Raw genomic sequence first — 13,438 nt, forward strand, 5'->3', positions numbered from 1 at the left:
TTAAGCTAATGGTAAGAGAAAACAGAGACAACCCAAATCCTTGTGGCACCCTAGAACCCTGAACTTACTATACTGGCAATAGAGTAATACATCAGGTAGGGGCATGATTCATGGGTTAAATGGTTATAACATCAAAATAGCTATGATGAAGCTAGAAGTAGCTACAAAGGTAGAAGGCTATATGGGTAAACATGTGGGCTTCTCTGGGCATGCCCACTACTAATTTGGAGATGCCCTGGAGGGTGGGCATGCCCTGTTTGCCTAACATGGAGCCTGCTGTGTCACCTACCACATGGGTGGGGGTAGCCTCTTTTGACTGACTGCCTGGGTCTTTAAAACTGTCAAGACTGATCTATTGGCGCTTAATGGACTCTTTTCTATTCAGCTCCCTTTTAGGGCAACTCTTATCTGCAACTAACAGGTGAGGGGGAAGAGCTTTAACTTTCCTTCCTCTGCTTTCTCTTCTCCAAGAAATGGGCCTGGGGGTGTTTGTTTCTGTTCCATGTTGTTTGCCTCCTTAATTTTAGGTGCCAGAGAAGGGATGGGGGAGCCCAACCATGGAGCCAGGATTGCAGGTGCGATGATGCTACTGGACCATCAAGTGCCATTAGGGAAGCCTCAAGGAGCCAAGGTGTTGGGGCTAGAGCCTAAGGAGGGTTTTGAACTTGGAACTGGGACTGATCTCTCTAGGAAATGAACTAAGATGTAACATACTTGGTATGCCAGCCAGTGAAGGTCAAGGTAGTCTGTATCACACTGGAAAATAATTACCAAGGATGAGAAGGCCCAGAAATATTCTGTCTTCTTCAATAGAAGCAGTATCTACACCAGTAGAATCTCAGCTCTTGAAGGTATTCAAAGATCCTTGGATGCACTAGGATGTGTGAAAAAGGCCTCCATGGAGCCAGCTAGGTGGCACAGTGGATAGAGCACCAGCCCTGGAGTCAAGAGGCCCTGAGTTCAAATCCGGCCTCAGACACTTACTAGCTGTGTGATCCTGGGCAAGTCACTGAACTCCAATTGTCTCACCCCCCCCCCAAAAAAAGAAAAAGTCTTCATAGCTTCCTCTTCTGCATAGCAAAGATCATTGTGGGCACAGAAAAGAGAAAGAAATAGAGGTCAAGAGATGCCCCAGAGTGAGGAGGGAAGAAAACGTGAGGGAGAGTCAGTGCTAGTGAGGGCAGAGAAGAGAAGAAATAAAAGGGTATTGATGAAACATTACACAGTCAATGTGCGAATGCAGAGAAGAGAGCAGAATGAAGGGGACATAGTATAAGCAGAGCAGTGTTGTTACTATACTGTGAAATTTAATATATACTCTTAAAAACCTAAGCTACATGTAATAAGAGATTCATGGTTTTATAATCAGTCCTCTTTTATTTTCTTCTTTACATGTGGAAATGTTCATGTTGGTGGATATTTGTCAAGTTTGTTTGAAAAAACAAAACAAAACAAAACAGAAGTTCACATGTGGGGATTTGAAGTCCTGGTGTGAGGACTGATATTAAGATCCCTTCCAACTCTGAAACTTGGTGATTCTTGTTAAATGCTGGGAGCCACCTGTACCTGTTAGCCTGTGAAGCTACTGTAGTCTAAAGGTCTATTAAGAAAGTAGGGAAACACAGTTTTTCAAAAGTGGAAGGGTTTTGGACACAGTCAATGTGGGAATTTGTTTTACTTGACTATACGTATTTAGTGAAAGTGCTTTGTCTTTCTTTCTTTTCCCAGTGAGGATAGGAGGGAAAGGGAGGTCAGAGATAGAGTAGTCCCCCCTCAAAAAACCACTGAGGCATCTCTTTTTAAAAATGAAAAGAACAACTTATTAGCCGTGTGACCCTGGGCAAGTCACTTAACCCTGATTGCTTTGCCAAAAAAAATTTTTTTTTTTTAAACAGAAGGAAAACCAGAAAGAAGAAACAGATAAGCAAGACAGATTTGAAAGTTACAGGTTGACCTTATCAGACACTTGAAAAGAAAAGAAAGCTAAGATCTAAAATGTCATGTGTAATCTCCTTTTTCAGAATTAAAAAAAGAAAGAAAGAAGGGGAAGGTGCTAACTCAAAAGATGAGATGGTTCCCCCTCACTGGGGGTCTCTTAGCAGAGTCAGGAAGACCACTTGTCTGGTGTGTTGTAGAAAGGTGTCTTTTTCAGATGAAGTTGGCCTAAATAGTTGCCAAGGTCCCTCATAACACTGAGTGATTCTTATTAAATGCTGGGACCTCTCAATTTGTGGGACTGTCGTAGCCTAAAGGTCAGTAAGAAAACAAAGAAACAGTTGCTCTGCCAAAACAATGTGTTGGAGAAAGGGAATTTTTTTTGTGTGGGGGGAGGGGGAACTACAGGACCACCTTCTTCCTAGAAAAATAAGGGTATTAAGTGGATGACCTCTAAAGTCCCTTGCAGCTCTAAGTCTGTGCTCCTATACTCCTATGATCCTATGTAGAATAAGAGTGGGCTGATATTCTAGCTATTGCTGAAGAACCTAGACAGGCCAGACCTTGGACATACAGTCTGTTCACTGGAAAGGTGGGCCAGTCGAGCTAAAGCAACAGGACTCCCTGAGGGAAAGACAGGAGGTAATCTGTTCCCAGAAAGTCTAACCACAAACATCACCACCTTGACTACCACACCCCCTCTCAGACCCTAATAGAAACAGTCCAAGAACCTGGACCCAAGAGCTTTTGGAATAATAATGCTCCCAGACGTTTTCCGAAAAACCTGGAAAGACTTACATGAACTGATGCAAAGTGAAATGAGCAGAACTAGGAGACCACTGTATACAGTAACAGCATTATTGTATGATGATCAACTATGAATGACTTAATTATTCTCGGCAATACAATGATCCAAGATAATTCTGAAGGACTTATGATGAAAAATGCATCTGCAGAGAAAGGGTTGATGGAGTCTGAATGCAGATCAAAACATACTTTTTCTTTACTTTATTTTTCTTGGGTTTTTTTTTTTTGGTGTGTTTTCTTTCACAATAATGACTAACATGGAAATATGTTTTGCATGACTGTGCATGTATAATCTACATAAAATTGCTTGCTTTCTTAGTGGGGAGAGGAGTGGGAAGAAGGGGAGGAGAGAATTTGGAATTCAAAAGTTTAAAAAAATGTTAAAAATTGTTTTTACATGTAATTGGGGGAAAAATAAAATATTTAATTTTTTTAAAAGAAAAAAATAACAATACTCTCAGCCCACTGCCCTCAGCCTTCATGCTGGAAAGCAACTCCGGTAGAGATGCAGCCTGTCTCTTGGAGGTGCCTCGTCTATTGAAGACCCAGAAAAGGAAGTTTTCACCACCAGACTCCTTGGCACTATAATAAGAAACTGACATGATTTTATCAGTGGAAATGACATTTTAAAAAGATTCTGCTGCACCCTAAGGACCATGGGACCTTTCTATATGACTTACAGCTGAAACTTTCCATATGTGTTATCTGCCCCATTAGAAGATGATTTCCTCAAGAGGACCTCTTTTAACTGCTTTATATTTTTTATATACTCATCATAGTGCTTTGCACATATAGTAAGTGCTTAAGAAATGCTTTATTCATTCATCCTATCACTAGGCGAATACTTGAACCCTTCACCCTTGGTGAAGACCTTCCATAACCTAGTTTCTGCTGGAATAGCTTTCAAGAATTCAGTCACTTCCACATCATGGAGTTTCATAAAAGTGGTATTAACACAATTAAAATATCTCATCCTTAACTAAGGGCCTTTCTCAGAGGAGCTTAAAAAGATGTGGCCAAGTTTTATTTCCTTCTTCCTAACACCAGGCCTTAGTTTGAAGCAGCCAAAAACCTGATATTAATTTTGCAAATAAAGAAACTGAGGCACACTAGTGGAAAGTAGCTTGCACAGATTTGGCCAGTTGCTGTGGCAAAGAATACATAAATGAGAAACAGGCCTCCTGATTATAAATTCAAAACTACAGCACTAAATTTCTCCACTCCTCCTCCCATTTCTTAATTCTCAAGGTCTGGCTTTTTCCCCTTTATAATATCACCAGCTCTCCTGTCCTTTCCAGTCACCCCACACCCCCAGGGTATTGGGTAGCTTTAGATTATTCAAGCCTTTGGACTCACTCCAAGGGTCACATGGATTCAGATTCAGGAAATGTGTCCTCAGCTGACTGTCCTGAGACCATGGGTAGGGAGGAGGAGTGATTAGGAATGTTATCAAACTGTACCATGATTTATTCAGTTTACAAATACCATTCTTCTTGGTTAAAAATGAGCTGCTTCCAATTCCACATTTTTGGACGATGGCTCCATGTTCAGTCAGCCATCCAGACTTTTCTTCAGACCCAGCTCCTTCCCTCTCAGGGAGAGGCTGAGAAAAAGCTCTCATTTCACATAAACTTTTACCAGAATTTAACAATATCCTTTTTATAGTGTATCTGATAGCAGGTAGCATTGGCAGAATGAGCAAGTAAAAGTATCACTAAATCATATTTTCAATTTTTGCTAAAATTTATACTCACCCTGATTTTCTGTTGAGTTTATATGATCATATCACTTAACAGGGTCCCCTGAATGCTTTTTTTTCTCCTCCTAAAATTTTTGGGCTAAAAAAATCACAGAATCATAGAATTTGAGAGTTGGAAAGGATTTCAATAACCATCTAGTCCTACTCATGGCCAAAAGGAATCCCCATATAAGATCTGACAAAGACTGGAAGACCTTGAGTGAGGCGAAACCCACCATTTCTAGAGGTAGCCTATTACAGTCGGTCTCAGACAGAGATCATAATGTAAGGGAGTTTTTCCTGAAATCAGGCCTAAATTGGCTTTTTTGCAGCTTCTACGCATTGCTCCTGGTTCTACCTTCTGAGGTCAAACAAACTGAGTCTAAGCCCTCTTCCTCATGACAGGTCTTCAAATAGCAATCATATCCCAACTCAGTCCTCTCTTTTCCAGCCTAAACATCCCCAGGTTTTTCAACCAGTCGTCATAAGACACAGAATCAAGGCAATTCATTGTCCTGGTTGCCTTCCTCTGGACATTCTCCAACATATCAACATCCTTCTTAATCTGTGGTGCCTAGAACTGAGCACAATACTGCAGATAGGGCCTGAATAGGGCAGAGTACAGAGGAATTGTTGTTTCTTTATTTTTGAAAGCTATGCTTTTCTTAATGCATCAAAACATCATCAGCTTTTGTGGCTGCTCCATCACACTGCTGCCCCATTTTGAATTTACAATCCACTAAAAGGTCTTTTTAATACAACCTGTTGTAGAACTATGTCTCCCCTATCTTGTACTTGTGAAGTTGATTCTTTGAATCCAAGTATACTACAGACAGAGTGGTTGGGTAATTAATAATCAAATTATTAATTAAGCTAACTGATAGTCAATAAATTGATGATCATTGGTCTTTCTCAGTAACCAAAGACAAAACCATGGAGATCTCTGAATGCCTAAATAACTTTGGAAAAGGAGGTGACCCTGATAGGTGAAAATCAACCCTGGTTGGTGAACAATTAATAAGGGAGTGGCATATTAATGAGGAAGTGGGCTAAAAGTCCCTCCCGATGAGAACTTGATCACGAGCCTTGGCCGCCTCCAGAAATCTGGACAAAAGAATCTATCTCTACCCAGAGCACTCTAGTTAGTTTTCTCCTTCATAAACTGAATCACCCTAGATTCTGGTGGAGGGTTCCAAGCACAGGGGCTTATTTCCTAAAGGCAAGAATTCACCTAGATTAGATTCTGTTTGTAAAGTCTTCTGGTTGGATGTGGTCTTGCTCAAGATCACAGAGCATGTACCCAGAGGATTTGGGCAACCTCCTCTATCAGCAACGAGAGACTGACCAGCCTACAAGGGCTGGTCCCTGAATGAGGAAATAAAAAGGAAAAACCTCAATCCTAATTTAATAATTGGTTATTAATATAATGGACAAATAATCACTTCTCTCAACCCTCTCAAGATCTTTTTTTTTAAGCTGACTCTGTCAACCATCATGTTAGCACTCCATCCCAGCTTGGTGGCATCTGCAAATATGAAGAGTGTGACATCTATTTCTCTGTCCAAGTTATTAATAACTAAAAAACATTAAACCATAAAGAATCATCCATTCCTAGGGCACTGGTTCTTTGCTGTTCCTATGAACAGGACACCATCTCATCTCTTGGCTCCAGGTATTTTCTCCAGCTGTCGCCCATGCCTAGAATGTTCTTCCTCCTCATCTCTACCTAATCCCTTCCTTTGCTTCCTTCCTGCCCCAGCCAAAAATGCTATCTTCTAAAGGACGCCTTTCCCAACTCCTCAGTTCTAGTGCCTTCCCTCTGTTAATGATTTCCTGTTTACATAATGATATAATTTATAGATTTATCTCATTTTTACATGTTTGTTTGCTTGTCGTCTTCCCCATTACACTGGGAGCTCCTTGAGATCTGGGACTTTTTGCTTCTTTTTGTATCCCCGGTGCTTGGTATAGTATTTGACACATAGTAGGTACTTAATAAATGTTTATTGACTGACTGACTCCACTTGGTACCTCCTGCTACATTGAATCAGTAATAACTATTTTTTAAGTCTGGCCATTTACCTAGTTCTAAATCCATTCAACTCAAGGTCTCAGGTTAAAGCTTTTAAATGCATAAAATAAAATACATAACATTACAAAGGAAACCAATGAAATTAAAATATATTTATGTTACATAAGAATATATAATGTATATTATATGTATATATTATATATAGAATATATATTATATGTATAATATATATTTTTAAGTTCATAGATCCCAGATTAAGGACTCCTATCTAACTATATTATTGACTAGTGCCCATCTCTCTATTTTCTCCACAAGAATGGAATGAGGTACTTTATCAAATGCTTTGTTAAAATCTAGGTCAATTCTGTTTATAGTATCTCCTTCATCTATCAGTTAAGAAACTCTGTCCAAAAAAAAAAAACCAAAAGGAAATAATGTTAGTCTCACGTGACCTATTCTTGAAGACATGCTGGAACTTTGTAACCAACGCTTCCCTTTCTAGAAGTTTGCTAACCATCCCTTTACTGAGACCTCGAGAGATCACCAACTCTATCCCCCTGTTTCCAGGCCAAACTACACCTAAATTAATAGTATTGTTATGGATCAAAATAATGATAATAGCAGATTATGTACCTAGTGTTTTTAAGTTTTATAATAAGATTCACATCTTACAGGAGACAGTGTAGTAGCAACATAAAAAGCAAAGACTCTGACAGTACTGGTGAGGGCTAAGACAGTTAATGTCCTTGGGCCTCCGTTAGCTCATGTATGAGATGAGGAAGTTGTGCTACCTGGCCTCTGGGGTCTCTTCCCTCAATCTGGTCTCACCTGACCCTTGAAGTAATCTTGTGATGCAGGTATGGGTATTATTATCCTCATTTTACAGATGAAGTAACTGAAACTCAAAAGTGTCAGGTGACTTAGGATCACAGAGTCATAGATTTAGACCTGGAAATGACCTTAGAAGTCATCAAGTCTAATTCCCTCATTTTACATATGAAGGAAACTGAGGCCCAGAGAGTTTATGTAATTTGCTAGAGCTTGAGCCTGGTCAAACAGCTGGTCTCTGTCAGAGATGCGATTTAATTTCAGGCCTCACGTGACTTCAAATCCAGTGATCTTTCTACCATAATGATATAATCTCTATAGCTTTGTGATCCTAGAATGTTGTCCATGGAGAGAACTACTACTATTTCTACTACTGCTACTGCTACTACTATAAAACTCCTCCTCCCACTACCACCGTCACCACCACCACTTATTCTTACTATTACTAATAATAATAGCTTGTGTTTACATAGCTCTTCAAGGTCTGCAAAACATCTTATAAATGTTACCTCATTTGATACAACAACCCTGAGAGGTAAGTGCTATTAACACCCCCATTTTACAGATGATGAAACTGAGGCTAGGAGAGGTTGTGATTTGCCCAGGGTCATGCAGCTAGTAAGTCTGGATTTGAACCCAAGTTTTCCTGAATTCAAAGTCCAGCCCACCTGCCTCCAATACTAATATCTATAAGAGAGCAATGTTTATACTTTTAGTTCCCAGCATTTAAGAGAACCCGGATGGACCAATCTGCACCAATTAATACAGCATATTTGCACATACTTGAGATAATAGGATAGAAATTTTTACTTCTAAGTGAAATTATAGTAACTGTTGTAATGATTTGTATTTAAAGTGCATTTGTACAGATAGGAAAAATAACAGTAAATCATAGTAAAATTATTTTTAAAATTTTTAAATTCTTGTATTAATTAACACATTTGGTCTTACTAACATTAATAATTCACTTACGCTGAATGAAAATCAGATTCCCCTCTTCCTTTGTGTCTTACTCAAACAGTAGCACCCATCCCGCTCATCTGGTTTGGGGTTTTTTAGTGTGTGTTTCAGTGTATAAGGGATTGATCTGATTCAGGGAAACCCCTTCTTCAAGACGTGCCAAGGGGCACGTTCACTCCATACACAGTGAAGTCCCAAAGGTTCACCTCCTAGTCAGTTGATTTGCTGAAGCACCTTTGGATATGAGAGTAATGATTATTAATAACCAATTATTAATAGCAAGAGGGGTCCAGGGTTTTTTTTCCCTATTTCCTCATTCAGAGATCAGTCCTTGAAGTCTCTGAAGGACAGAGCTAATGATGAGATTGTCCTAATTCTGTAAACATTCTCTTTTATCTTGGGTAGGACCCCACCCAACCAGGAGAGCTTATTTCTGATTAAAGGGTAAAGAGAATCAAATCTAGGTGAAAAAGCCCACTTCTCATTATAATATTCATTTTCTCCTGGTTAACCATTCAGTTGATTTTTACCCTTAGGGACACCCTCTTTTTCAAAGGTATTTAAACATTCAATGACCTCCACGCCCGTTCTTTGGTTAGGAGAGAACCACTGACCTCAGTTCGTTATTTGCTAGCATAATTAATAAATTGATTATTAATTACCCAGAAACTATCTCTTGGAATTTTCACTTGTCACAGAGAGGGCCTGGGTTCAAATCTCTTGACTTGAGGTAAGTCACTTCACTTAACTGGGTCATAGTTTCTTCACTGATAAAATGAGGACCATATAACCTGTATGAGTTTTTTCTAATGAGGAGCTGGGTATGTGACTTTGATCAAGTCAGCACTCTTGGACAAAGAGACTCATCTCTACCCAGACCACTAGACAAAGGGATTCATCTCTACCCAGACCACTTAAGTTTAATACAATGGGCCTGAATTCACCTAGATTTGATTCTAAATACATGATCCCTAACTTTGCCCTAACTAGGTAAATAGATCATCCTTGGTACCTTTTGCTCCAATGAAGTGTTGATTGGACTGAATAAGCTGGAGTATCATTGATTTACAATAACTCCAAAGAATGAGATTGTGTAACCTAGTTTTGCATCTTTTTTTCTTTCTTTCCTTTTTTTTTTCTTTTTGGTGGGGGAGAAGCTACATGAGAAACAATCTCTATTCCTTTAGAAGTTAGTAGGGTTCATTTGGAATTGACAGGGCAGAAGATCACAGGACACATGACAAAGGATGGCCTGCAGAAAAACAAAACAGACAGAATCTGAAGCCCCTCCAGATCTTTCCAAGACCAGTCCACAAGAAGCATTTCCTTCAATTCTTTATTATTTATAACCTGCTGTCTCTGAAGTAATCAATAAACCTGACTCTCTTGAAGCTAGCTATCTTCTAGTCTACAAACATACCCCCCCAAAGTACTCCTGCTTCCCCTCACCCTAACAACACAGCATTCTTATTGTCTTCCTTTATGTTTTCCCCAATTCAACCTTCTGTTCCCCCCCTACATACAACACACACACCCCAGTTATCCCTTCCACATTGCTGCAGATGACACACGAAAGCCAGCAGACAACACAGAAAAACTTTAGAAACTCAGAAAGGCATAAAATATATGCATAATATTGTATAATATCAACCCAAATTTTACAATAAAGTACTGTAAACACACCATAAAACAAAAAGAAAAATTCAGATTTCTTCTCTGGTACAAAAAAATTTTACTCGGATTTTCCAGATCTCAGAGCAGGGAGGAGGCGCCGTGGCACCTAACCACTCCACCCCACCCTAAGATATGGAAAGGATAACTGCACTTCTTCATGCACATACAAAAAGTTCTGTTCTGTCACGGAAGGTTTCTGGTCTTCTTCGTAACTACATGACTGTTTACTTTGATTTTAAGTCTTGCCTGCTTTGCTCTGCCCTGCCTGAATTCTGAACTGCTCAAAGAGAAACCCTGGTACTCAGTAAATATCAAATACTAATAAAACAGTCTTTTATAGGAAACAGGTTCTCCACCTCCCCCTAGACCTTGCCCCGCCCCCGCATTTGTTTACCATGACTCTGCATAGAGTCCTTCATCTGTATTCCACAATTAAAGAAAAAATATGGTGGTTATGCGAGAGGCCTGTGGCTTTCAGCAAGGCTGGTGAACAATAAGCCAGCATTCAGATGGCATATCCAGTCCTTAGGCCAGTCCTAACCACAGCCAGAGGACATCTATATCAGCCAGATTATTTCCTCAATTCACCTTCTGATTTCTACATTCCCTTGGGGTTCCTAATTTCTCCGCATTCCGTGGGTTTGTAATGCAGAGTTATCTTCATTTCCCTCTGCTACCATCCTGAGTCTCACAGGCTTTGGGCTGTTTCCCCAGATCACACATGGCTTCCCCCATCCTCCCCTTCCTCCTCCCTTAATCTCCGAGTTGTTTATCTCCTTTTGTGGCCCCAGCCCTCCGCATTACCTCCCTGGCCCTGGTGAGGTTTGAAGTTCACCTGGGTACTTGCCACTCCCTCTTTGCTATGGAGGGGGAGGAGATGGAGGTATGGTCTGTGGGGAGTCTGCTCTAGATTGGGAAGCCTGACCCCTGGGTTCTTTTAATGCCTTGCTAAACAAATTGTTCTTGTACTGTATACCTCAGGTGCCCTTTACGGAAGGAGGGGAGGGATCAGGATATCTGTAGGAAAACTGAACAATTATCCAAACAGATCCTTGAACCAAAAACAGTTTGATTTTCCCGTTTGCAAACGGCTCACCTCTTCTGGGCTATGGAAGAGGAAAGAGGCTCCTGATCTCTTCCAGGTTCTCTTCTGGGGTCCAAAGTGTGCATCTGGCAGCTGGAAAGCAAAGAGTGGGGCTCTGCCAACGTGAAAGGAGGCCAGCACATTTGGGAAACGAGAAAGGCCATACGCAGGCTTGTCCATCACACTGCTCTGAAGCACTCCTGACTAAGTTTGTCCTCTGCCTGGTTTTAAAGGAAGGAAAGAATTCTCTGTCTCCTAAAGAAAACTTCCAGCAGGTAGCAATTGAGCTGACCCTTAAAGAGAGATAGGAATTCCAAAAGGCAGAGGAAAAGAAAGTACATTCCAGGTAAAGAATGTCAGGCACAGGGAAAAGGAGATGGGCCAGCTTGGCTATGGCAGAGTCGTTGTAATGTGTAATCAACCTGAAAAGATTGGTGAAACGGGGACAGGGAGCCACTGAAGTTTCTTGAGCCAGGGAGTGACATGTCCAGACTTGTGCTTCAGAAATTTGGAAGCAATGTGAAGGATGGGTTGGAAGGAGGAGAGCCTAGATCAGGGGTGGAAAACCAGCGGCCTCAAGTGGCCTTCTAGGTCCTTGGGTCCCCTTAATAAAAGGATTTATTCTGTAAAACTTGGACCCAGTCAAAAGAACACACCCAAGGACCTACAGGACTACATGTGTCCTCCAGGCTTCAGGTTCCCCACCCCTGGACTAGATGTAAGGAGACACAATTGTATGTACTTGGATCTGGGATTAAACAATGTAAATTCTTACAATCCATCTACATCTCATCCCTTGCAATTCTTGCCAGTTTCTTCCTATACATTTCCATGCCTTTCTTTTCTCATCTCCACCTCCTCATTTCTCCGGCTTTCTTCAGTGAGTGAGTCAACCAACTATGTGTCAGGCCTTGTGCTAAATACTGGGGAAACAACTAAAAAGACAGTCCTTACCCTCAAGGAGTTTACAACGAATGGGGGTGGGGGTGGGAGAGGCCACCAGAGTATACATATTCGTGGGCCTAAAACCAAGCAGGGGAAAATGAAGAGTTCACCTGAATAGTTCTGAGTCTTCTATAAAGTCTCAACTAAAATCTCACCTTCTGCAAGAAGCCTTTCCAGATCCCTCTTAATGGTAAGCACTCTCCCTCCATTGATTATCTCTGATTTATCTTGCGTCTACCATGTTTGTACATAGTTGTTTGGCTGTGTTCTCCTCCATTAGACTGTGAGCGCCTTGAGGTCAGGGACTGTTTGACTTCATTTGTTTTTATATTATCAGTACCTCCAATCACAGCATATGGTAGGTATTTGTTTAATCAATGTTTGTTGATTGATTGATTGATATATGTATACTTGTGGGTTAATTGCTTAAGAAATGTTTAATGGATCAAGGAATTTTCTCTCCTTAGTAGGTCTTGAATAAATACATATAGCAATGTTTGATTACTCTTAAATCTTCTTTACAATATGGTGCAAACTCACGTAGAGCCCTGGTGTACTGTTTATCTCTACTATACTCCTCCTGATCAAGGAAACTCTATTTCCAATTACTATACACTCATCATTATTTCCTTTGCACTTAACTCATGCCTTTGTGATGATTTTTTACCAGAGACCATGGCATTCCTGAATATGATCCAAATGTTTGCTACCCACCACATTCCCTCTATCAACCACATCAGTAATTAAGTCAGGGAAGGGGAAAGACTAGGAGATTTATTTGGCACAAACTGAGAAAAATCAGTATTATTTATTGGTTATTAGATGCCTTTCTCTTCAATCTTGCTGGGTTTTGATTGGTTCCTCTTGTACTCTCACAAAGCTCTCTGGAATTAAATTTCTCTCACTGAAGGGAAGAGGAAGAGGGGAAGAAAATCTGCTCCAGAGATAAAACTGATTGCATTTCTAACCTCTCCTCTGGTTCTAGAAGCAGGGAGGGAGCTCTGGAGTCACAAGGGCTGAGCAGATTGTACCAAAGAGTACTTCTCTGGCTTCATGCCCTCTTTGAATGGAATAACACGAGGTTAAGATGGTCGCTTGGGCTAAAGATGTTCATTTCTCTGATCAGGTTGAAACATTTTTTTCCATGATGGTTCCTGACTCTGGGAGACATGTCAGTCATTTCAGACATGTATTATTTCCAGGTATTTTATTAACACGTTGAAGCCAGGACACTGGTGAAAATTGATATAAATCTGCCAAATGAGGGAAATAACCCCTCAGTGAAGGCTAATCAATCTTCAGTAGAAATTTCTAAAACAAATTTTCACCTGCCAAACTTACCACTTTGCAGTTTAACTGCCTGGAATGCAGACCAGTAATCATGAAGCAAATGTCTTTTGACAGTTGAGCTTACACACAGGATGGCAAAAATCTG

The sequence above is a fragment of the Vombatus ursinus genome, unplaced genomic scaffold (genome assembly GCF_900497805.2).
Source record: "Vombatus ursinus unplaced genomic scaffold, bare-nosed wombat genome assembly UNPS02014839.1, whole genome shotgun sequence".
Taxonomy (NCBI): Eukaryota; Metazoa; Chordata; class Mammalia; order Diprotodontia; family Vombatidae; genus Vombatus; species Vombatus ursinus.